The following is a 26,694-nucleotide window of genomic DNA, read 5'->3' on the forward strand; positions in this document are numbered from 1 at the left end:
AATACTTTCCAAACATGCAAGGTAATTGAAGGGGAAAGAACTTGGAAAAACTTTGTGCGAATGTTTCTTCATACTCATTTTAATGACTTGCTGGGGGAAAGAGAAAAAAAAAAGGGGGCTTACATTGAGCAGATTATCCATCAAACAGAAGGCCTGAGTTTGAAAACTTGACCTCACACATTTGCTAGACTGAAATGTCTGCGAGGCAAGATAATCGCCAGCAGCTCTGACCCTGCGATCTTACCTCCCTGTGAAAGGGGAGACAGTAAAAAGAGCATTTCCCAACTGGGGATCAGGACTAGCAAAAAAAAAAAAAAGAAAGAAAGAAAGAAAGAAAATAACTGCAAGTCCTGCAAGTAATTCAGAGGAAAATCAAAGCAGCCGCTGCTCTTGTTTGTGGTTCATTAATGAATATGGATAAGAGTCAGATAATTACACACGAATACATATCAACAACGCAATAAAGCACACCTCTCCCATCTCCACTTAGGCCCTAGAAGGACATTATTAATGGGTGCATCTCATGCTAATTGCCTTAACTATAAGGCTCAGCAGCTGGTTGCTGGGATGTTATATGTATTCTACTGCTGCTCCAACAGAGATCTCAGATGCTGCCTCATAAACAAACACACAGTCACTAGGCAGACGTGCTTTCCTCTAGCCTGAAAATGCCTTTCCCCGAGTCACAGCGTGGGCAGGAAACAAACTTGGTTACCTCAGTTAGCTGCGGCCCACTGGCTTTGTTTCAGTAACTGAATGATGCCTTCTTATCTTTCTGGTTTGAAAGAGTCGGTGCATGAATGAGTCATCTAGCCCAACTGTATGGTCAAATGAGAGAATATGTGGACTGCAGGACTGAGCCACCAATTTGATCTGAGCTATACTTGTGCTGTGTTGTGGTTTAGAGCGACTGAAAGGGGAAACTTTGTGAGCATATGATGAGCTGCCACTACACTCACTTAACTCGCATTAATATCAAATGTACTTGCATCTGTGCTGTGACCAGGGTGACATGTTAATCAGCAACACAAGGCTCTTGGCTATGGAGACAGTACAGGGCTGGAATGCCCCTCATGCCAGAACCTACAACATCAAAATTAAACACAACAGTCAGACGTACAGCTTTTAGTTTGGAGGAGCAACATGGCAGAAGCTCGTCAGTAGTGATTCAGCAGTAAGCAGTTAACTACTGTCTTAAACTTTAACAAGCACAACCTCGATTTGAGCTAAACTAATACGGTGTGATTGTCTCCACATACGCGTAAAAGTAGTTTACACTGCAGAAACACAACTTTATGTAAATGAAACCCTGATATAGACAGACTAGCAGGAAGAACAGGAATATTCTCACCTCATTCAACACAACTCCTCCAGACCCCCCTGGTTTGTCAGCAGGTGGTACGGCCCATTGAGAGGGTTCCAGACTATCCCAGAATGCAGTGTGGTGACTCAGGGACTCAGCACTCCCTGGTGGATGAGAACAATACAAGATAAGTCTTAATTAGAAAGAGGATGTTTTAATCTTTCTTGGCATCCACGTTCGCACCAAATTAAAAAATACACACAGTATTAGAGATATAAGCAGAAAATAAACGCAATGAGCATAAGCAGGAAGTGAGGGTAGCAGGAGGGATTTGGACACACAACTGAGGATGGAGCACAGGTTTCACCATGGAGCAACACATCACCCAGCTTTGATCCATAAGCACATGTGGTATTCTCCCATTTTTCTTCAAATACAGAACGGGTATCTGATTCTGATCCTTTTATGCCAGGTTTACGTGGACCTCACAGTAAAGTCAAACAAAGGCACTACATTATTGATGACGATGGTGAACTATAATGTCAAAACACAGCTCTGCATCTTACCAGCAAACAAACAAACAGAGATGGCATTTCTACAGAAATCATGGGCGTTCACAGTGAAATAAAAGGATTTGTAATCAAAAGAATCAAAAGACTTATTGTATTTATTCACCAAATACCATTTAATCAGGTCGAAGATTAAATAAATGGGCTCCAGCAAAAGTATGTGAGGGCAAACACTACTTTATGAAAGAGCACAGAAAATTTTCTCTCCATTCTGTCAATTTTCAGGCTTGTAACTTTTAAGACTGATCTGCTCTTATCTGAAAATGTCTAATTTAAAAAATAAATACATAAAAAATAAATAAATAAATAAATAAATAAATGGCAATGCAAATACAGGTCGCCATTACAGCAGCACCTGTAATATTTGCTAAAATACTGCAGAGTACCTTTAAAAGCATCATATGTGCAACAAGCTGACTTCAGCAGACACCCACACACGGGCATTAGAGACAGACCGGCTGATCGTCGACAGCACGCTCACACACTGTGGGACTAATTAGGCAGTTTGTGGTGGAATGATGGGGATGTTATAAGAAGCGTTTTCCCTGCTGGTAGTCAGTTGTGTGTGCGCGTGTGTTTGTCTAAGTGTGTTCGTAGTATGTGTGTGGAGGTGTGTGGGATGCCTAACATCCTACTGACCCACTTCTTATATGTCTGACTGTATGTGAGGCTGTCAGAAGGTGCTGCAGCTTATCAAAGAGAGAGGGGGGAAATAACAAAGCGTGGCTGCTTTTGTGTGATGCATTAATACTAACATATATACATGCACTTTTTATGTTATGCAAGATGATTCCATTCTGCTGGGGATTGAAAGCTGAAAATGAAATATGATAATGGAGCAGTGAGAGAGAGAAAGAGCGAGCAATCGACTGGTATGTCAGAAATGGAAAAATCAGTAACTTTCGATGGTAGGCTAAAGTGTAATGTAGCATGCTTGCCGAAACACAAATTGACTGCACGTAGTAAGCAGCAGGGTTTATGTGCACTGAAGATGTCTGAAAGAGACAGAGGAAGAGAAAAAAATAGATTTGTGCTAAGGCCATGGATTAGCAGACTCCAACTGGCAAGGAATCCATCATATGGTAAGAAAAGGCCAGAGAGAAAGAGAGATGGGGATAAGAGACGGAGAGACAGAAGCTGAAAAAGAGGAGACAGATACAAAGACTGAGAAAGAGCAAAAAAAAAAGAAAAAGAACTGAAAGGTAATCCAGAGGTGACAAAAGAGAAGAGAGATAGAGAGAATAAAGAAGGCCGAGGGCAAGAAAAAACGCGACAGAGAGACTGAGAGACAGAGAGAAACAGATGGTGGCAGAGAAGAGGCAGATAGAAACTCACAGGGAGCACAACACTGGCTCAGCCAGCGAGAAACAGCAGGGACTGTGGAAAGCTGAGAAATGGCTCTTGGAAAAGGAGGAGGACAGTGAAAGGAAGGTCTGGTGCTGAGTAAAGGATTTTCACCAAAAATCTAACCACTGTGTTACTGCTCTCATGGAAAATACTGTCCTTCCTGATTGTCTTTAGAGACGTTAAGTTCAGATACTGTACAGTATTAAATTATTACTTTTTAAGAAAGTGTTATAAAACCTTATTTTCAGGCGTTTGGATAAATGCAAACGCCTTCATGTTCTCCATTCAGTAGTTCGCTACAAAAATGAAGCCAAGTTGCCAAGTTACTCTTTCAAACAACAATAAAAAAAAACAGCAATGAACTGGTGAATACGTGATCAGATTGAGAATATTAATCAGACCACCCACATGCTGTACGCTGATAAAAGTGAATGCTGAGCTCAGGCGCAGCTCAGGAAGCTCAGAAAAAGTTGGGAAATCATTTTTAAGGGCAGTGAAAGGCTGTCACTACGATGACATCGTACAGAAAACACAAGTAACATACAGGAGATAGTTTGGTTTAAAATGTTTAACCAGTCTGACAACTGACTGTTAATAAAGTCAATGTAGAGTAAATCCTACAGCCTCAGCCTTTACAAGCTTCTCCTCTGAACACACACAAACCAAACTAGAGACACTTTGTCTCAATCAGTCTAAATCAGTCTGAATTAGTCATGAATGGTTCTGTGTAAAATATATTAAGTGAAAGACTGATTAAATTGCAAAGCACAGCTGAGCAGACCGCTTCAGTGAAGAACTCGTGAGTACAAATCCACAGAGCTCTAAGTTGTTCTTTGTTCATTGCCTCTGCATAACATTGCAATACGTTCATTTGGGAGATGTTTCTGTCACCCTGTTTTTGTGAGTACTTCATAATAACCGCACTGAACTCCAAACAAACAACAAAGAGTGGTTAAATGTGACAGTGATTGCCCAAAAATGACCAAAAACACTTAAGTTGTGTACTGTATGTGTTGTGTTGTGGATCAGGCCACCTGACGCTGTAATCAAAGAGTGATTTACAGTGATTTAACAGATGGGGCTCTGGTTGTCTTTCTCAGGGCATGTTGCCAGTGCAGCAGAGTGTTGAGTGTTGGATCAAGCATTCAAGTGACCTAATGAGTGGCTTTCACACTTCAAACAGAACAAAGCTGCCGCCTTTTTTGTGCATGACCTGCTGTCCTCACAGCGAGGGCTGATGGGTTCATAACTTTTGGTCAGCCATGTGTGTCCTACGGCTTCGTGTGGTGGTCGCAATCAAACAGCAATGATATTCAGCATGTGCAACAAGTGTTCCCTGTGTGAGTGTTTCGCTGTACTTGACCACATGCTGGCATGATTACACCATGACTACTTTTGTCCACTCAACCATCACTTCATCTGTTTAAGTGGCGGCATTCTTACCATTTTGTCTTTGCCAAGTGTATAAAAAAAAAAAATGTCGTCCACCCACAATTACCATGGCTGTTGCCTGATGATTGCCTTCTATAAAAGTTTCACCAAACTGTGCAGTCTTAAAAAAAATAAAATAAAAAAATGACTACACACTCTGGGCAGTCTTTAAAAAAAAAAGAAAGAAATGGCTACACACTCTGGAAACAGAAGTACTGGGTTCAGAAAAAGCTTTACCAGGGGGTAGCCCTGTGAGTTACAGTGCTGAATGTCAAACTTCCAAGTCTAAACATTTGTTCTGAACATTTATATGTCTACAAACGCTTTTGTTTTGCACAAAGGGAAATCTCAACGCATTCAGCACCTCAGTTTCTAAAACCAATGACATATAATACACAAGTAATTTCTTATCATGAATACAACACACAATCACATTCACAGGAACACAGAAGCATAGGCAGAATACTTTCAGAGCTGACGTAGTGTCTGACAGCTGTTTGGTTGGTTGAGGCAGAAGAATATATTGAGTATGTGCGTGCGTATGTGTCTGTCTGTGTGGGTGTATGTGTGTGTGTGTGTGTGTGTGTGTGTGTGTGTGTGTGTGTGTGTGTGTGTGTGTGTGTGTGTGAACAGCCCAAGTGACCGACCATCACTGTAATGTAAGGGAAATGCCTTTTCCAACCACAGCCCCATTTCCCTTGATTCCAACATACCACAAGTGAGAATCAACTGTCTGAAGATTGAAGGTGCTCAGAGCATGGAGGAATGTTATCTTGGTCGCACACATGTCTGGATCAACCAGTGTCCTTTACTTATCTCCATCCTTTATCTAAAATTCCTCAATCTTTTGTTACCAGTTGTATGCATGTGGGAGCTCAGCTAGTTTAGCTCCTGTGCTACAAAAAACAAAAAAACAGCTGTTGCTGACCTGATCTACTCAATATATATTATTATTATTATTATTATTATTATATACTCAATATAATATATATATATATATTTTATTTTATTTATTTATTTTTTTTAACATACTGTTTGAATGAAGGGGAGAAGAAAAAGACATGACGAGCCAGGAAGCAAAAGTAAATCATTCAGCAAAGACAAACATTAAAGAAAGGTCAGTGCTTCCAGGTTTACAATACTCTCTCTCCACTTTCCTCCCTCCAGTTCTAAACTCTTTCCAATCAAACACCATTTATAGCCATTCCCTGCTTAGTAACCCTCGAGCCCAAAGCTCAGGCAAGTAGCAATCAGGGTAATGTGAAATCAAACAACAGCATAACAAGGAGCAATGCTACTATAAGATGAGAGAGTGATCTATAGCTCATATGGATTTACCCCCCACCCCCACCCCCAGCCGTGGTGGATGGCATTAGGTTGTTGTCATGACTCTTCACCACTAATTATCAATAAAAGGAGGATAAAGAAAGGAACTGTGCTGACTGAGTTATTCCTATAATTACTCCAAAATCAATCAGCTCAAGGCAGAAGCTGTTCTTACGATTTCTTACGCTTTTTTGTTTTCACCCTCTCTGTTATTTGCAGACATGCCATCACTCTAACACCCACAAGCACACCCTTCTATATTAAGGGTAATGTCCCCTGTGCTATGATGATGCTGTCAGAGTTTTCTCTCCTGTTAGAGCTTTACTTTGTAAGGTTATACAACTTCACCCGTGTGTGGAGTGCGCATGCACTCACACACAAACAAATGCCTGTACAAGCAAACAAAGAGAAAAGACAGGCATTCATTGGTCCCAAATAAAGACAATGGGTAAAATAAATCCAAGGTTCTCTCTCTCTCTCTGCCTGTGTGTGTGTTTGTTTGTGTAATCTTTTGCGTTAAGAGGGCATGCTGAGAGAATAGGAAGCGTATTTTCTGTGCCAACCCTCTCATTGGCAGTCAAACAAGGACACGGACACTCACACACACACGGCTGAGAATTTTTAATTGGCCACTGATTTGCCAGTTAGTGTTCTTGCCACTCTCTTAACCTCACTGTGCTGGCCCCCTGCCCTGGAGTCTGGCAGAGACACAGCTGGACCTGGGTGTTTGTGTGTGTGTGTGTGTGTGTGTGTGTGTGTCATCCAGAAGTAATTAGTTTCACAAACGTGTGCGTAACTGTGGATATGTGTGCATTATTATATATATATATAGTGTGTCTGCGTGTGTGTGTATGCATGATTCTATGAAGTGTTTTTATTTAAAATATACATTAATACAATACAAACAATAATTCACCACCATTGTTTGTGGCAGCTTTGTCAGTAAGAGGTGCATATATATAAATATATAAGGACAGCATCTCCAGTTTTAGTTTTGGTGGTAGTGATGACACTGCTCAGATCAGTTGAACAGGGATTTTTAAATGTGTGACTGTGTCCAACCACATGAGTGTGCTGCCGAGCAAAAAAGAAGTGATTGATAATAATAATAATTAAAAAAAAAAAAAAAAAAAACCACACAGACAACTTTTCAGGATTAAATTATAGTTTCAGGAAAGTTCCATTGAACTGTCAGAGAAATATCTAGTTTGTGCAAAAAAGGTGTCCTTATCTTTCTGTGTGTGTGTGTGTGTGTGTGTGTGTGTGTGTGTGTGTGTGTGTGCATGCGTGTGCGTGTGTAATGATGTATGTTCATTTGTGTACTCATTATCAGAGGCAGATTCTCCCCTGTCTCATCTTCTACGTGTTGTTGCCCACTGCCCAGCATCCAGGCCCCTGCCACCTTGTGTGTGTGTTCATGTATGTCTTTCTGTGTGTGTGATCTCAGCATTTGAACTGGCAGGGTGGACAGGTTAGCGTCTCTTCAACATGAAGTCATGTCATGTGTCTCATGTTTCTCAGTTCTTATCCTGAGTACTAAGTAGCAGTCAATGCTGTGTAATTGCTGTTTCCAAGGCTGCTACAAAGTTTACTAGTCGAACACATCTGAATTTAGAACAGTGCTTATTCTCAGTGTGAATAGGAAAGATTCATTCATTACATTTCTTGAAGAATTTTTGGCTGCTGATTTCTCCTGACTTATCTAGCTACTTTTCCCTACTCTGTCAAATTTAAATCTGCACATAATATCAGTCAGTGCTTCAGAAGTAGTTTGAAAAAAGATAAGAGATAAAATGTCAAAACATGAAATATTGTGATGGCAAATAATTAAGCAACAACTGTAATTGGTCTTGTGGAAAACATACACACAATGTAGCACTTTATATCTAGATACATAATACATAATATCTGTATAAGGTGAATATATCCACATGCAAATATATAATGTTGTCATGCTAAATGTACAGTGTGTTCAGAGGTGTTTGTTCTGAAGGGGATTCCTGTCCCTTTAGACCAAGGAGGGCACAGAGCTGCTCCACACAACTTCACTGACATTCACAATTACTCCAATTGTTTTGATTAACCCAAAATTAGCTTTGACTGTTTAAGCATGAGGACAAAAAAATGTTGCTTGTTCTCTACAAGCATCAGATTGTTTCACAAAGCAGCTTATGATTCATATCCATTCCTCTGCATTCGGAGGAAGGAAGGATATGTTCAGCTCAAAAGCCAAAAGCCAACCAACAGGTCACAGTTTGGGTCCTGCTGCGCCCATATTAAAGAGTCTAGATCACCAGTTTCAGGATTTCAAAGACTCTTGGGTACTTTGGTAGGTCTTCAAATCATGCGTGTGAGTTTTCTGAGGAGTCTGAATTGTATTTAGGGAAAATCAAGTTCTAGACAAATGAAAGCTGAGCGTTTTTCTCTGGAGTACAACTCTGACTGGCTTGTAAGGAGATAGCCTGTTCTGACATGTGCCCTATCGGTTTACCAATCTCACACATACACACCGACGCTTCTCAGATGACCAATCATTGAGAAGCAAATAGAAGAGACACAATACTATTGTCACACACAATCGTGGCTCGGCCTGCTCTGATGCTGCCTGAGTGGTTGAAACCTTTAAAGCTCTTCTGCAAACCTTATAGAAATAGAAAGGGTTGAAGTAGCTGACTGAACACAATGTACAAAGGGCTACAAAAATCAACTCTGATGTTTTTAACGAGTGTGTGTATATATATATATATATATATATATATATATATATATATATATATAAAAACCCAACATGTGTTAATGAAAGCATCACAACCAGAAACATGTTCTATCATTATCTCACCATGCCGAGAGTCAAATTTCATACAGAAGAGGAAATGTTTATTATTTCAGCCATTTTGAGCCCAGATGGGAACGGGAGCTTTAACTGGAGGCCCTGTTAGTGATCCAGGAGACACACACTCCATTTGATTGCTCTTAAAGGAAATTACAACTGAAATTTTGGCTGGCTGAAGTAGCACTTGCCCCACTGCTGAGAAAATGATAGATATGTCTACAGTGGAATGCTTCAGTTCATTACTGTAGCACTGAAAATATCTCACTGCCTTGGCTGCAATTTTACTTTTCCAATGTGACTGCATATTAAAAAAAGAAATGAGAACAAATTTGAAATCAAATCGGTAACTATGAAAACGCCCTCTGATTGTGGGCTAATTTTATAACTGGGTCAGCACTGCAGCCTTGTGGTTCAGGGAAGGTCACAGGTTAAGAATCATGCATCTTTAAGTGACCAGGCAATGTCCTTGTCAGGTACTTTACTCTCTTCCTTCTTTTCATTTTACATTGGTGTGTTAGCGAAATGGAAATGAGGGTTACTTCTTATGAGGTGGGTCACATTTTTTTTCTGTGAGTATTAAGTAACGTGTATGATAACTCACAGGTTATGTGGGTTATCATTTGTGGGTATGTGGGAATGTGGGAAAGTGATAAACTCACAGGAAGTGAGAATATCAAAAGTAGTTAAACCCAGACTCAAATAAACTGCACTGCTGCAGAATGAAAACAAGAGTCCCTTTGAACCAGAGACAGATTTAAAAAAAATGAAAATGCAGTGACAGATGAGGATAAGACAATAAGAGAGAGAATTATTAAAAGTAAGAGGCGTAAAACAAAAGAAGAAAAAGAGATGAGCCCGAATATGATAAAGGGAAAAAAAAAAAAAGAACTCATCTGAGTGCGTCTCTTTCTTTCATTCTAAGATCTTCAAAGGCTAATGCTGCACTCCTCAGACACTGTTACCAACTCTGGTGGGACACACATGCACACACACCACCGTGCACCCCACAGCGAGACAAGCTCTTTGCTACTGTCCTCTGAACCAAAGTAATGATACACTTGAAACTCAGACAGACGGATGAAGTGGGGGGAAAAAGAGGCTGAGTCAGATAGGGTGGAAAAAATGATGGCATAAAAGTAAAATAGAAGGAATTAGATAAACTGTATTGAGGACATTTGATGGGAAAACAACTGCAACGTTCCCACTAGTCAGCTGTGTTTGCAGAACCAATTTTTAAAACTTATTTTTTTTGGTAAAAATATCAAAAAGTAAAGCAAATAAGAGCCCAAATTATGTTGGCTGATATTTCAGTATTTTATATTAAATCACTATGTGTGATGTTGAAGGATTTGCTGGAATAGAAATATCTGCTGAGAATGATCATCCATCAATTCTACATATATTTGAAGCTTATTTTAATTGATTTCACTTCTGCTCCCCATAAAATCTTTTGATTTACACTCAGCGATCTCTTCAACATCTCCAAACAGCAGTCAATCTGCCATATACACATTTGACAACTCAATGACGTTCGTCTTTCATTTCCATCCTTTCACAAAGAGACTATTCAATTATTCTTCAATGTAACATTTGAGATATAAAATCAACAATAAAAGATGTCTTTCCCCCCCAACAGCTGACAAATGCTGCACTCTTTCTGCATCTTTGTACAGAGAGAGTGCTGGCAAACAAACCTCACATCATCATTTCCTCTCATAGCTTTGAAGACGAGTCTTTTTCTGCAGTGTGAAAATGAACACTGCTCATGGCTTTATTACCAATCTGCACGGCTGATAGGGTCAGACTCATTATTCGCTGTGGTTGTTACAGTCGTTGCCTGGTCTGGGGAAATAATATTCTGCCACGCTTTGTTGACTCTGTCTCTCTTCAGTCCTTTCAACCATCGAAATTTTCCTTTTGTTATCGCCTTGCTCTTTTGGACCGACCTGACTGTCTCGTCTCCCTTGCCGCCTTTTCATTGCTGTCGTTCAACACATCTTGCTCTTTCTCATTTGACTTTCCCACTTTCCCACTCTCTCCTCTGCCCACCACCTTCCACCCCAACCCTTTCAGATACAACAATGCTGTGGCCCTTTCGGTCGGTGTACACTCAAAAGACGCTTTATCCATCCCTTAGTTACACACTCAGTTGTATTTGATGAAAACTACTTTGTTGATTGTGCCATTGCTGAAAAAGTTCTCTGTTATTGCACAAATATAGCGATCTAAAGAATTACCAGCACAAGCTTTAAACACATCCTGAGTGAATATGAAGTGGATGTGTGTTAATGCATAAATGAATATGTGACCCAAAAAAAGCAACAGCCACAACAACAGGTAAAAGAGGGAGAATTGAGGACAGAGACTGAGGTATACATTGTTGACTTAACCTCACTACAACTCCACTTTACTGTCTACCAGACAAGAAGCATCACAACTTTGTTGTTCAAGTTGAATGCAGATGAACAGAAGCAGATTAGCGAGCGTCATATTCCTTTAAGAGTGAGGGTTGTTCTCAGCAGTCACACACTGAGCCACGTCTATTTATAACACTGCTGATTTTAAGGACTCTGTCACATTTACATGGGAAATGTGCACGTACGCAAGCGCGCGCACATGCACACACACACAGACCTATATATAAATGTCCATACACGTATTCTCACACACTCGTTTGCCTACGGGCAGTCACACTGCTTGATACTGAGCATGCTTTCCCTGCTGCGAGGTTGTGTATAAGAGTGTGTTGTTTGACACTGTGCTGACAATAAATGTATTGTGGAAATCAAAATGCAGAACATTTCTGTCACACAGAACAAGTTCACAGGTAGCTAGGTGCATGTGTCTTCACTTAGAGTGCATTCAGATGTACACATTTGTATGTAACGATGCTCAGCAGGAACAAAAAAATGCATTTTTTTTTTGGTGTGTTTGTGTTTAGACACATTGGCCTAAGTAGACCTTCACGCATTAATTCCTAGTTGCATATACATCACGACAACAGACTATTTGACATCACATTCACTGTGCGCGACTTTAATTAGAAAAATGACCTTATGAAACACCTCACCTCAGTGAAGATGCTCTCACAATTATAATCCCCTTGTTTCTCAAACGGTATTGCATAGTTGCTTCGCAAGATCTGGTGGCGAGTGTTGTAAAGGACTGTGTATATGGGTCTCTGTGTATGCATGAGACAGACAGAGTGGTTGTGTGTGTGTGTGGGAGAGGATGACATCATTACTATGACTGGGCGCTGGCTGAAGGAAGGTCGTTCTGGCTTATTGCCACGAACACTTCGTTTGCGACTGTGTGTGTGATCATTACAGCATATTAGTATGTGTGCGTGCGTGTGTGTGTGTCCTTTATTAGAATGGCAGGGAATATTTTTATTGCGTTTATAAACATAAAATACACACACACACACACACACACACACAGTCTCTCTCAATCTCTAAATGAAAAGTCAACAAGACACTGAAGTCCTGTAAAATTCTTTTTCTGTCCCTTTCCCCATCTCCTCTCTGTCCTTCTCTCTTTCCCTCTCATCAGTTTCTCAAAATTATTTCTCTTCTCCGGTTCAATTTACTCAATGACATACTATCTATTAAATTGGACATTAAAATGAACTCCTTTAATACTCAGTGGAAGGAAAATGTATCACTTCTATTGATAACAACTATCAATAATCACATACCAAGTCATTTCCCAGGTATTTTGATTATGTTGGCCAGACAGACAAAAATCACAGTTGTCCTCTCATCTTTTTCCCTTTTATCTTTTTAAATTTCCCCCTGCTGAGCTCTAATCTAAATTCTTTCCCTCTCCCACTCAGCATAAATATGTCCTTTCCCCTCCCTCCTCCTCTCTCTCCTCCCCTCCCTTTCCAGAAAATGCTTGTCCTTCTTGCCACTTTCTTCCCTTCCTCCATCTGTCTCTCCCCACCCTCACTGTCCTTCACCTCCTTGTATCTGCAGAGCGCACATTCTGTCCAACCCTGACTTTATTCACTGTCAGTCCTCAGTTGGTGGGTGATGTAATCCCAGTTACAGTCATAAAGTCTCTTGACACACATACACACTCTCTTTGGGCATAAACAATGTTATCATAAAGCTGACACTACTGTCATTCAGACTTATAGAGCCAGGGAGAAACACACCCAGAGATAAAACAAAGAGTAAATGTGAAAGAGTTACCAGCGTGTGTGCGCGTGTGGTTTTTTTAAGGGGATTCCACAGTTAGTTCTGCTCAATGTCTCATTACATCATCACATGGTGCTCTGCGCTCACTCACACAAGCACACACTGCACAACAACGGAAAGAGATAAAACGTGTACTAACTGCAGCTTTGTGTGTGAGTGTGTGTCTGTTTGTGTTTAAAAGTCAGAGTGTATATATTGTAATGAATTCATATGATTGAAGGATCACACTTTGTGACTATCAACAAGCTTATATCCCGAGCAATAGCTCAAAATGACTTTGTTGTTTCTTATTACTGTCTACTGAGTGAGAGAGAAGGCGATGCCAACTAGGAGAGGAGGAGGAGAGAGAAAGAGAGTAGGTGGGAGGAGAAGGAGACACAGCGAGGGAGAGAGAGCGAGAGTGTGACATGGTGGGACAAACACAATCACACCATTGTGGTCCACAGTTGGTAGAAAAACTACAACCTGGCTCAGGTTGGCAAAACTGTGCAGAGCCAAATATACTGCGTTCCATCAAGGAAAGGAATGTTCTTGACAAAGGTCAAGAGACACACAAATGCACACAGACACCGGAAAACTGTCTGAAAAGGTTACATTCCTCTGTACTAGGTATGGACAGTACAACTGTGGTGTCTAGGTTAATGCAAAACATTGACTGAACATGCACTGGCAGATTTTCTCCTTTTGGAAAGGTGAGGCTGGTCCTATGTTATGAAGACTATGGAAATTAGAACGGAAAGAATGGAAGAGAGATAGGAAGGACGACAAAAATAGAACTACAGACAGAATGTGTTTAAACACAATGAAGCTAAGCCAGACTCCAAAGACAGACAGAGGCACATATTCTAAAATTTATTATAAAATATAGTTTATTTACCAGTTTAAATAGGTTTGATCCAGCTTTGTAGAGTCTCTTCAGGTTTCACCAGGTGACAGGCATTAGTCGTCTGAACAAACCTCAGAGTGAATCAGTAAATGCAACTAAAATGCAATTTGTGTCATTAACATAAACTCATTAAACTCACTAAAAAGTAGCATATTACACCTCATCCGGGCTGACTGATTACACAGCTGTCTGAATGGCTGGAAGCCTGGTTAACTAAACAGCTGTCTGAGTCAGTGCACAGCTGTATGACTGGCTAACGGGCAAATTGATTAACCGTCTCGATGGCTGGCTGCCTGGGTTTCTGAACAGCTGTCTTACTGACTACGAGCTTTGCTGATGTGCTGAACAGCAGGGGGTCGAGTCATGAAGGGAATATCTGCAATTTTACAGGCTTTCACAGGCAACTGATCTACCTGCATTGGTGCCACTGATGAGGACCTTGTCCCCATATACAGTATGTGTGTACAATATATGGAGGGAAAGTTGACATCACATCTACATCATGTGTCTATTGCCTATATCGCCTATATTTGTACCTGTAGGTGAATGGCAGGGATGTATGTGTGTGTTATCTCTCCACACATGGGGAGGGGGCCTGTTGCTCTCTGCTGTTACACAATACATATTGTATAACAACTGGCAGTGTGTGTGGGCAGCTCCTGCCATCTGGAGAGATGCAACCCCTACCGTGTCTGACACTACACACTGTGTGTGTGAGTGTGTGTGTGTTTTTGTGCGTCTGTGCATGCGCTCTTGTGTGTTGATACTTCTATCCTGCAGCTACAAATAGAAAGAGCGTCATCTACAGTAGTTAGGTTCCTGGGTTCATGTCGATGAAAGGGAGGCAATTGACTGCAATCGTGTATAGTGTGTGTATACATGGGCCCCCCACCAGCATTATAACAGTACATGCATCAATAACTACATAAACAACCAGGGATTCTCCTTTCTAGCTAAATGTGGAATTGTTCTCTGGGGGGTTGACAGCTGACAGCAGATGGTGAGGACTTCATTATCTGTCTTACCAGGAGCCAGAGGCTCTCTGCTTCACGACTAGTCCAACGTTTCCAGAGATGGACTCAAAAAAACCAAACAAACAACATCTTGGGACTCTTTGTCCACAAATAAACAGAGACACACTCGGAGGAAGACTTACACCACACACACACACTAACACATACACTATGTAAATAAGGGGCTGAGAGAATCCACCCCATCAACTCCAACTCTGTGCTCGACAGTGAACTGTTGCTATGGAGAGGAAAAACATGGCTTTCCACTCTATTTTAAGGCAACCAGTGTTACTTTTTTTCACTGCATATATCAAACAAACTGTGATATCAGGCATTGTCACTACATCGTATTGCAGGTGTGAAGCGCTTTTTAATTGCCAGGCATCATTATTTACCCTCCCTGCTGTCTACTGAAAATTAAAGGAAGACATTGGAACACTGTTACAAGTCATGTACTAAATTCAGCATAAGATGATCAAAAATCCTGTATTCAAGTGCATACTAACACTGAAACACTTTCCACTCTGACAGAGTCTAGGGTGCACTATGCAAAAGATGTTCAATGCCTAAATGGTATAGGAGCATTCTGCTCAGTACAACCTCCATCCTGTTGTGAAACTGTTAGTGCCAACTTTTATAGTCTGTTATTGTGTTTGCATGAAGAATAAGCGAATATCGTGTGAATGTGTTTCTATGTTCTTGTATTTATTTATTTATCTATTTATTTTTGTCGCGGGGTGAATAAGTGAGGTCCACACAGTTGGTGAGGTGTTACATTGCCTCTGTTTTTAGCAGGTGATGCCACACTTCACAGATCATGCCTTTTTTCACCCAACTCTTTACTGGTATTTTTTCCTGAATATTAAATTTTGCGTGACACTCAAATAGCTGCCATGCTTCACTGATTAAACCAAAATGCATACTTTCCCACCCATGCATGAGTATGCAGTCGCCCTGTGGGACTCTCAAACTGATCTATGATTTTTTTAGTGGCAATAATTTGTGCGATCTGTGTGTAAAAACTGTGTCCAAACAGCTTTTACAAAACAGGCCCTCGGCTTACTAAATTTGCTACACTAATGGCAGCTTTACAAATGATCCATTAGCAGCCATGGAAGAACTAAACTCAGAGTAAGACCCAGCCCTAGTAGAGTACACAGGAAGACCACCGCTGTGGTTACATCATATTTCACCCTTACTACTTCCCCTTTCTCCCTAACCCCAGACAGGAAATAGTTCCTACACAAATCCCCAGGGGCAGTGTAATGAGGCATGTATTGTACAAATGTGTGTGTGCGCATAAGTGGATGTGTGTGTGCAAGGCTGATAGTACGTGCGTTTTGATCGGTCTCTTATTGAAGACCTCTGTGCGAAACACACAAACACACACAGACCTGAAAAGGTTATGGGAAAGAGTATTTTGGCAAGAATACTAGAAGAGAGGGAGAGACAGAGCAAGAGAAGAAAACAAAGGAAAGCTGGATGTAGAGAGCAAGCAGGCTATTAAATGTGCAAATGTGAAAACTGCAAACATGCCATTCATGTTCTCATTCTGGTTATGAGTCACACAACTAAAAAAAAAAAAAAAAAAGGATTTGAATAGAGAATAATTTTACAGTGGAGCTGAAGCCAATGGAAAAATACCAGGGAGGGGCCTCATAAATAACTGGACCAATGACTGCTCATATCAATATTGAAGAGCAGTGGCAGGAAAGCAGAGTGCCTGCAGGGATTTTTACAGTATTCAACATCAGTGGGGCTGCTAATGAACATTTATTTTCTATTTACAGTTATTCTGATTATTTCTTTGTGCATCAAGAGAAAAATCAGTATTCATTATAGCTCAACATGTCCACGGCGCTTTTTCTTCAGTTAAATATTCTGGGTTTTCCATAATATCAGAAGATAAACAAAATCAGGAAATGAACAGCTAGTGTTGCTGAACCAGTCAATGAATTCATTGATAATTTCGGCTCTGTATTGTAAAATAATACGGTCCTATGTCAATAAAGAGAAGAAACTAGCTCATTAGCTTGAATAATGGTTCTAAATGCAGTGTTATAGTAATAATAGCTGAGTTGGTGTAATTTAGGAATCTGTTAAAGTAAATAGATTAAAGTCAGTGAATTAAAAAAATGTTAAATGGCAGTCAGTGGTTTATTTCCAATCAGACTTTCATGCAAACACTTAGTGGAAAGAGTCCATGGAGCCTCTAATGTGAATGAAGTGGGAGAAATATCCCTCAGAAAGTGGCTCATACATCATTCGAGTACACATCTTCCTTCTAATCTATCGCTTTCTTTCTCTTCAAAGTGAAAACATCAACACCAAGACACAATTGCTTCCATTTTGCATGCTCAACATAGCATAAATTCCCTGTGGAGCCACACCGGTTATTAATGCACCATTCATCAATTCTTGTCATAAAGACAGGATAGAGACGTCTGCCAGCCGAACACTGAACCACAAGGACCAGCTACCCCACTCAAGCATTAATTTGAGCTGACAAAATATTGATACATGACACCGAATCTATACAAACAAAACGGACAACTGTCGACCAGCTGTGAAGTCTGAGTGTTATGGAGCGAAACTAAAGGGCACAGCGCGTGTGGCTGATGAGCACTGGGTGGGGAGCAACATAATTTTCCCAACAGTTCCTGTATTTGTGTTGAGCAGTGGTACAGATAATCTGACCTGTGCTGAGTTTGTTTGGGATAATGATGGGAGGTATCCTGCATGCAAGTGTGCGTTTTATTGTCAAACAGCGCAGATAAATGGCTACTGTATATAATCACACCTTAAATCTCTTAAACCTGCCCTTTATCAAGTGTGTGTGAAAGTTTGGCACAAAGATTATCTTGATCATTTTGTAGGAACCCTGTGCAGAGAAAATTCAAAGGTTAAATCAGAAGTGAAGCCTGGCTGCAGCCTGCCTTATCATCGAAAAATGTCAGCGGATTGTACTATCATATAGTAAATGAGAACTGAGGTTTAGAAATCAGCCAGTGCGAGAAATGCCTTTCATTGGTTTTTGTTTTACACATTATTTTCCTCATTTAAAATGCATAACCTAGGTAATGGGCTTAATCTTAGAGGAAACATTTGAAAATATTTAGTACATTGATGTTCTTTTCTATCTAGATAATGATTTACATAACATTTGCATAAAGTGTTTTGTGTTGCTGGAATGCAGCATATACAGTAGCCAGTGTAATTTAATGAAATGGTAATGTTCATCTCAACTCTCAATCTCTCTCTTGGTATTTGCTTTTGCAGAACAGGGTGGAGGGTCTTGTGAAGGAATTGCTGGTGAGGAGGCTGGGACGACGCATGGCAGTAAATAATGTCTGTCTCAATGCACAGGAGATTTTAGACACAGTAACAGCGGCTCGTAATATGGGCCAAATCTGTCCCCAAGGACAACACTGGATTAACTAACAGCCCTCAACTCACACAAATGCACACACACCCTGAAGTACTGCTTCACAAATCAATCTCCTCCCAGCCCGCCTCCAACTTATTTAATAGAGGATAATAGAAGCAGGGAGAAAAAATGAAGGAAGGCGAAGATAAGAGTGTGCATGTGTGAGAGGGGGGGGGGGGGGGTGGAGAGAGAAAAAAAAGATCTAAAGAGGGAGAGAAGAAAGAGAGAGATGGAGCTTGAGCAGAGAAAAGAGGACAGGCGTTTCAATAATTCACAAACTCCTGCCTCATTTAGAATAGAATCAGTGCCCAAACTGGACCCATGTGTCCTCAACACATGACACATCATCCACAGTGGCAGACTCACTCATAAACTCTGCTTGTGTATGCGTGTCTGTGTGTGAACATGTGCCAGAGGTTGCAAAAGGACATATGTAAAGATGTACATGTGGGTGCACAAGTTCTGCCGACCGCCAGATATGGATTTCTATTAAAGGAAAAATGTAGATTCATTAATACGGCTGGTGCAGTGAAAGGAGTGAAGGGAGGGATGAGAAACAGGATGCATTCTGTCTTTATAATAATGACGCTTTTTCTTCATTCAGGTTTAAGGATAGCCTTGATGTTTAATAGTCCTAGTAACTGAGTGGGATACAACAAACGGACACAACCGCACTCCTACTAACAGCATGCTCTAAAACTTACTAAAAATACCTGTCTCCACAAAGCTGGCAGCATCTCCTGGTTGTTTGTGTGCACATATATGTGTGTGTAGAAACAGAAGTCAAAAGTCCTGAACAGATGGATCCCGGCATGTTTGTGTGTGCGTGTGTAGGTGGACTGAGTTTGTGTGTGTGTCTGACTTGTTGATACAGTTGGGAGCCATCTTTGCATTCTTGCTCTTGCATTGCCATGCGATGTGATGTGATGATTTGCATTTCACTTTCCAGGAAATGTGTTGTGTCACTCTAAATATGACTTTAGGTAAAGGTTTCATTCCCCTTCCCCGTTCCGGGTTGCAAGGGGATGCTGGAGCCAATGCCAGCTCACACCAGGCGTGGGTTGGGGGGGGGGTTGGGGGGGAGGGGTTACACCCTGGACAGGCCGCCAGTCCATCACAGGGCCAACATACAGAGACAAACAACCACTCACACTCAGACCTACAGACAATTTATAGTCACCAATAAACCTAAAAATGATGTCTTTGGGTGGTGGGAGAAAACCTACGCAGGCACAGGGAGAACATGGAAAGGCACCAGGCCCAGAACAAAACCTGCGACCTACTTGCTGTGAGGCAACAGCACTAACCGCAAAGCCAACATGCTGCCAAGTAAAGATTACATCATATAGAAATAAATAAATAAAAACTTCAGCTGTGGGTGTGTGTGTGTGCGTGTTTATGTGCCCCCTGTCATTCATTGTGGCATGCAGCAACACAAAAATACACACTAACATCTTCAAACAGCTCAGAGGTTATTTTTGAGTCATGGTGAGAAAACCCTGTATGGCATCTCAGCACAATCAGGACAGGACAGCAGGTAAATAACTAACTAGTTTAATTAAGGGTTCAAGTCTGTGGTCTGCTGTGCTCTCCTCTCTATTTATACTCATAGTGAAATTTGACAGATAACAACCTACACCATGTTAAGTTTTCCTAAAGAGAACAACGCGGCTTGCTTTTGATTCACTGTCCCTTTTCCTGCTCTGCAGCTCTTCTGTTCCTCATCATTATCAATGTGACATTATGGCAGTTCTTTCCTCCCTCACTGTTTATGTTTATGTAACCTCCCACACGCTAGTCAACGCAGTCTACAGATATGTACAGTGGCAGACTCACAGCATTGTGTTGCTCTGTGATGTGTACAGCAGGTTCCCAATATAAGGCAATCACAATACAGTATGAAGTCCCTGCAGAGTGGAGCACTGAAGCAGGAATTATTGCTAAGAGAGCAGCCGTGTTTTACTGCATTCATGAAAGGTCTGGGGGTCTCAGTGTAACAATGATGAAAGGAGTAGGAAAAGGGATAGTACAATCATTTTACTGTGTAACAGATCAATGGCAAGATTCAGACAACTTCCCTAAGTAACAGAACTCCTGGGAGGAAATCTGCGCTTTCCCTGTAGTTACAACAGACTTGTAGCACTGTGGCAGATTTTTTTTATGTTTCTATTTATTGTAAGTGGACACAAACATATACAGTAACTTTGAAAATCTCCATGCTATCAGCATTGAGTAATGACTCTTGGCTCTCACCCTGCACTATTCCATTAAAATCGCTCGAGCAAAGCCTATCTGCAGTTGTTATACCATTCAGGGAACCACGGGGCGCTACATCAGCCCCAGGTTCACGCCATTCCCCCAAGTATAGAAAAACTTGTTCAGCTCGACGGGCTATTAGCACACACCTCTCCACACATAAAAGGACTGAGTAGAGGAACATTAGTGGAGTGTATATAGGGATACTGGTAAATGGCCATCCATCAGCACCACCGTGCACACTACACCAACAATTTGGTGATGGCAGGATGGCTTGGTATACACACCAGAACACAGCATAAGAAAAACAAAAAGTAATGTTTTTACTCATGTTGTTGATATAAATACAACTGGTAATTTAACCCCCATGAAAAGAACTATGGTAATCCCACTGCTATTGCAGAGGCCAGAGTCCAAAGAATAATGGAAATTCCCAGCACCACACACACATGCACACAAGTTGTTCAGAAAAAGTAATTATGGTTTGTTTTTGTGTGTATACCTGTAAAACAGTGCATCTACATCGTCACTATCTGGCAAAAAAGGCAGAGTCTTGAAATTATTTTTTAATTTCCTCCTGTTGGAGTCAAGTTGACTGTTTTTCTCAAGATAATGTTCTCAAAGGGAGGGAGGCAGTGATTGGGGCTAACTACTCGGGTATCACAGCAATGTCAGATCAAGAGTGTTAGAAATATAAATAACATAAACTTCCCTGGCCATTTGCCAATTAAAAACAGTCTTTACGAGTTCATTCAAGTCTGCTCAGCCATGCCAACCACTTGAGAAAAAGGAAATTGACATAAATAACATTAACAAGCAGTGGCTGCTAATGTCACTGTTACTGTTAACTATTAAAGAGAGGTGGGAGGCGAGGGAAGGAGATGTTAGGGGAGGGAGGCTGTGGCTAAGAGTCAAGGCCACAGAGTTGGCGGCAGCTGTGTGGCGAGGAGCAGAGGGAAACTAACAGAGAAATAAGGACACCCAGCAAGATGAGAGAAAAGAAATGAAGGGAAAATTGATGATGACGTGAGAAAAAGAACTGAGGTAACAAGGCACAGAGAGATAGTGAGATATGGAGAGAAAATGGTCGGTGGGCGAGGGTGGGCGGTTTGTGAGATGGCACTTCATCATACAGCTTAGTTGTAAAAGCAATAAAATCCCTATAGGTCTCAGCATAAGGACTTCCCAGGCACCACAAAGGCCATCCCCATTCATCTCACTAAAAGCTGAACTGAGCTCAACTCCTGCATAGGGAAAGGTGTTTGTCATCATGAACTCTGACTCTTTCAGAACATCTAGTCACACGATCCATTTAAATACCTCAAAGTAGGAACCAATTTTGGATTTTTTTTCCTTTTTTTCTTTTCATTTAACCAGCAAATATACGTAAAACTTTGTCAATCTGAACTATTTTTATTGTGTCTAATTGGTCTTAATGTTGCAAAACTATGACCATATAGACCGTTTCCGGCTGGCCAGCCAGTTAAGGTGTGCCATGACTGGAGTTCAGATGCCAGGTCTGCAAGCGATTGCAACTGAGCAACAGTAACAGCAGCAGGATGACATTTGTGACAGGAAACTATACCGTTACCTAGACTGACAGCCAAACCTGTAAATTATCTAATTTCCTTGACTTGTCAGCTCTGTCGGCTGGTAATTATCCTGCTCTGATGTGATCATTTCTGCCTGTTGCCACCCACCAATCCCCTTCTGTATCCCCTGGACTTTTCAACTCTCCCTCCCTCTTGCACGTTTTCCTCACTAAACACAGTGCACTTATACTGGAGGTGTGATTGCATTAAGCCGAAGAGTGCGAGGGCATCCAAGGGGCCGCCCTTTTGTGCAGAACAAAATGTACAGAGTAGTTACTGTGAGAGGAGAGCAAGGAGAGGGTGAAGTGTTGGGGGGAGGCATTACTATAATCATTTTACTTCACTTGAAAAGGTTGCTCTTATAGCTGCTTCTGTGAAAGCGAGAAGAAAGAGAGAAACACATGCAGAGAGGGAAGAGAGATGGCAGAAGGAAAAAGCCTCATGACTGATAAATCTAAAGCATAACTTCATTTTTCAAGCTTTATTTGTGCCTTTCCTGTGCATGGATCCAGAGCATCCACACAATAATCAAAAACATTTCAGCAGTATATTAGTGTCCCTGTAGCGTGTTTGTAACTTCCTCGAGGTATCCTGAAGCGTACGTTTTAAATTATAGCAATTAATAAGACCAGACAAGGCTTAACAGCAATCACAGCCTCTACTTTTATTAACTTCTCGGGTTTAATCACACAAGCCATGAATCAAAAATGCAAATATTACGAGCTGCTCGGGAAACAACTGGTGAATTCAGTTTGTTTGTTTTTCTTTCTGTGAACAAAATAACGCCACACAACAGAAATCTGTTGGTCCATCCAAACAATGCAGGGTATTTTTCAAAGTCGGGCTGGAAGATAGGGAATACCCTGAAGGAATAACATGTAATGCAATCAGATCGCTATGGCCAATTAGTCGGCACTAGCCTATCCAGAGATGATGTCAGTCATCATTACTCATTGCTTAATGCTGTAAAGCAGAGGAGAATCAAGAGCAAACAAAGAAAAGAGTAACAAAAGTGGGTCGGCGTTAGAAGGACAGTGGATTAATCATGCAGACAGTAGACAAGCATGCTTATGTGAATAATGGAGCCCACACGGAGCCAAATTACACACACAAAAACACACACACACACACACACTTCTTAAGCTCTTAAAACACCCACTTTGTCCGATTCTCCAAAACATATTTAAGAGAAAATGGTCTCAGAGACAACGTACCCACCACAAAAAGCACACACACATGGAATCACACCCCCATAACCTTGGACACACTCAACACACAAAATGTTCCCACACATGAACGGCTCATTAGTAAAGGCCTATGGCAACATGTTTTTCCGTACTGGTGGCTGAATTCCAGGAAATACCCCACAGCTCCACATGACATTTACACATACATATACATTCAGCTACAGCACACATGCAAATTACTACAGACGGACACAAACACACACAAAGATGAAGGCAGATGCTGTATTATTAACACAACAAACATGCTGACAGGCATACACATACTCACACACTTTGAGAGAGACACAGAGTACACACGGCAGTGTTTATCAGAACAGAGTAATGGAACACAGTGGTTAAGCTGAGCAGACATTTGCACGTTGATTAGCTCCTGTGGGGGAAGCCATTGGACTGCTTGTTTGATTATTAAGCCTGACTTCTGCATGTCTCCTCTGTAAACAGACAGCAGCTGTATGGAGACAATAAAGAGTTGCTGCTGGAGTTCACTGCTTAAACATGCTTTCATTTTGTGTTTCTCAGAACAGAAAGAGGCTATTTTTCTTTTGTGATTGTATCAACTGCACCAAAAGAGATTGCTGTTTCCATCAGCGCTATGACATAACGAGGTTGGCCCGGCTGTGTTTGCCGGTGATTGAACAGACAATCCATTGTACTGTTGTACTACGGCGTACTACAACCTGGGAGAAATGTTTATGCCGCATTTTTAGCTCCACTTATGAAGTCACTTGATGAAGAAACTAGACAGTGAGAGAGTTACTTGTTCATTTATAAGTTATAATTTAAATGAAAAACAATGAGAAAAAAAATATATTGCAAAAGACATTTTCCTTTTTTAATGTTCTAGACTGCAGAAACCTTTACCTTTTGCTCCTTTTAAACCTGGGGGTCATTGTTGACATTCTCCTGTGAACCTTGGAAACTGATTCAAATGGTCTCTATTACCCTGCTCCTCCTTTCATTTTTAGACAGTATTTTCTAACACCCATACCAATTTGTGAAATTTCCTTACAAATATCTTTACAATTAAGACATGAAAAAAGTTTTGTGAGAACTGTTTCCCCCCCGCCCCCAGAGAACGGCCTTGGTTGAAACACTCATAAATGCAGTTTGAAAGCATTTCACCCTGCGTTTTTTTTTCCCCTATTCTTTCGTTAGGAGCATCTAATACATGAACAATAGGTACTCTCAGGTCTGATATTAAGAATATCTATTTTCATTAATTTAACTTGCTGCTCTTATGCCTCTCTCCTCTCAATTCAGTGTATGTGTGTGTGTGTGTGTGTATGAAAACAATGAGACAATGAGACAGCAAGACCAATGCAAGACTGACTAAGTCACTTTGGTGGGGGGCAATAATCAAGAACAGCAGGAAAAAATTTGAAGTGGTGGTGGTGGTGGTGGGGCTCAGTGATGAATTTAATTAGTTCCCTCACACGATACATGCTATCTCTGTTTCCTCTTTGCTCCGACACATCCCCTACTCTGTCTCCTCTGTTCCTCCCTTTATCTCTCACCAACTCCTCTCATCCTCAAGTGTCTTCTCCTTCTCTCACTCTCCCTCTTTGATTTACTGCTACTGCAGCTGGCAGTCTCAGATGAATATATGTGAGTATATGTGTGTGTGTGTGTGTGTGTGTGTGTGTGTGTGTGTGTGTGTGTGTGTGTTTGTGTTTGTGTGTGTGTGTGTGTGTGTCTGTGTATCCCTTGCTCTCCAGAATGTACTCAATCCTACTATGAAAGTAGGGGCCCAGATCAAATAAAGCAGAGCACAGCTATTAAAAGAAAACAGGGAAGGGGAAATCCATTGTCGCTCGCACACACACACACACACACACACACACACACACATATATACTTGCCGAAAAGAGAAAGAACAATTGCCCATTATACATTTCCTAATATAAAATGTAAAGTTTTAAAGATTTTCTTGTAAGTCTGATATTTAACGGATGTTGTTTTGCTGAATATTAACTATTATCCTTAAGCAGGCTTACACAAGCATGGTATCTATGTCTGATCCCTTTTTACGCAAATCAAATGTCAAATAACAGGGGAAGGTTCAGCTGCCTTTATATTGAGATGTTGTTCAGGGACTGATATCCCCCAGCAATGTTGGACATCTAAAAAGTCCTTATTATAGGGAGCGTTACAGGGTTAACCGGTAATTCCCAAACTCTGAGATTACTATGAATAATTGCTGTCGGCATCTAAACATGAACGAGTGGGTGGGACTAGTCTCAGATTGAAATGGGAAAAAAAAAAAAAAAAAAAGAAAAACCATTCTTGGAAAACTGACTGAATCCATAAAAAGCTGTCAGATTTCCACAGCAAGACATAAATAAGTTTACTCTTTTTCCTGGCTTATAAAATGTCTTTCACGCCAGATTTCTACAATAGTGAATTCAAAGCCAAGAATATTTTGCTCATGAGTCAAAATGTTTAGAGGCAACCAGTGATGCAAAAACAGTGAGCATGTCAGTGCGATCCCTGCAGTCCAGCACCAACAAGACAGGCTACTGATTCTGTCAATTCTGTGTACTGTCATTTTAGTTTATTTATTTACTTGATAACACTTTATATTATGAATTGATGAGCAATTAATAATCCATCACAATCCATTGCCTATTAATCTACAGTATTATCATCATCATACATTGAAACTTCTGAGTTTTCCTTTGACATAAGTTTCCAAAAGCAAAGTAAGACAAACCAAAATTAGCAGAAAAGCATTTCGTCAACAGTGCCTTTTTCTTCCTATTGTCCTGGGCCAAATTCAAGACAAAAAACTAAAGTGTGTTAAACCAGGAGCCAACTTTGCACAATGAGAGTGTTATTCATAGCCATTTTAACGTCATCCACTGTTATACTCAATGGGAGCCGCACAAGATGCAACATTAGGCACGCACCGAACATCTCAACACAAATGTCTTGAATTCAAAACCTTCTCTCCCTGAACAGGCAGCCAGACAAAAATGGATCCAGCCTCCATAAAGCAGACGGGCACTCTGTACATGGAACACCCATTAACAGCCATTTTCTGACATGTACTGATCACCACCACTTGCCACCCAGTGTCATTGTTGGAGCCTCTAGACTGTCAGCCCTCCATCTGCTCATTTCTGGGGCTTTCTGCTCAGAGAAAGGCAACTGTCAACAGTGAATTTACAAAAGAGAGAGGAAGCAGAAAGAAGCTGTGAGTGAAATGTTTAATTTCCATTCAGCAGGACTGATGGGTGAAGAAAGGAGCAGACAGGGAGAAGAG

General features: G+C 40.9%; 1 protein-coding gene across 1 annotated transcript in view; it reads right to left on the reverse strand.

Moving 5' to 3' along the window:
* atxn1a (ataxin 1a) overlaps positions 1 to 26,694 on the reverse strand; it is an 86,787-nt gene that overhangs the window by 26,309 nt on the left and 33,784 nt on the right. Inside the window, exon 4 of the mRNA XM_029513621.1 lies at positions 1,352 to 1,467. The gene's annotated coding sequence lies outside the window, so the exon portion shown is untranslated. The remainder of the gene's footprint in view (positions 1 to 1,351; positions 1,468 to 26,694) is intronic.

Source organism: Echeneis naucrates, chromosome 11 (genome assembly GCF_900963305.1).
Source record: "Echeneis naucrates chromosome 11, fEcheNa1.1, whole genome shotgun sequence".
NCBI lineage: Eukaryota > Metazoa > Chordata > Actinopteri > Carangiformes > Echeneidae > Echeneis > Echeneis naucrates.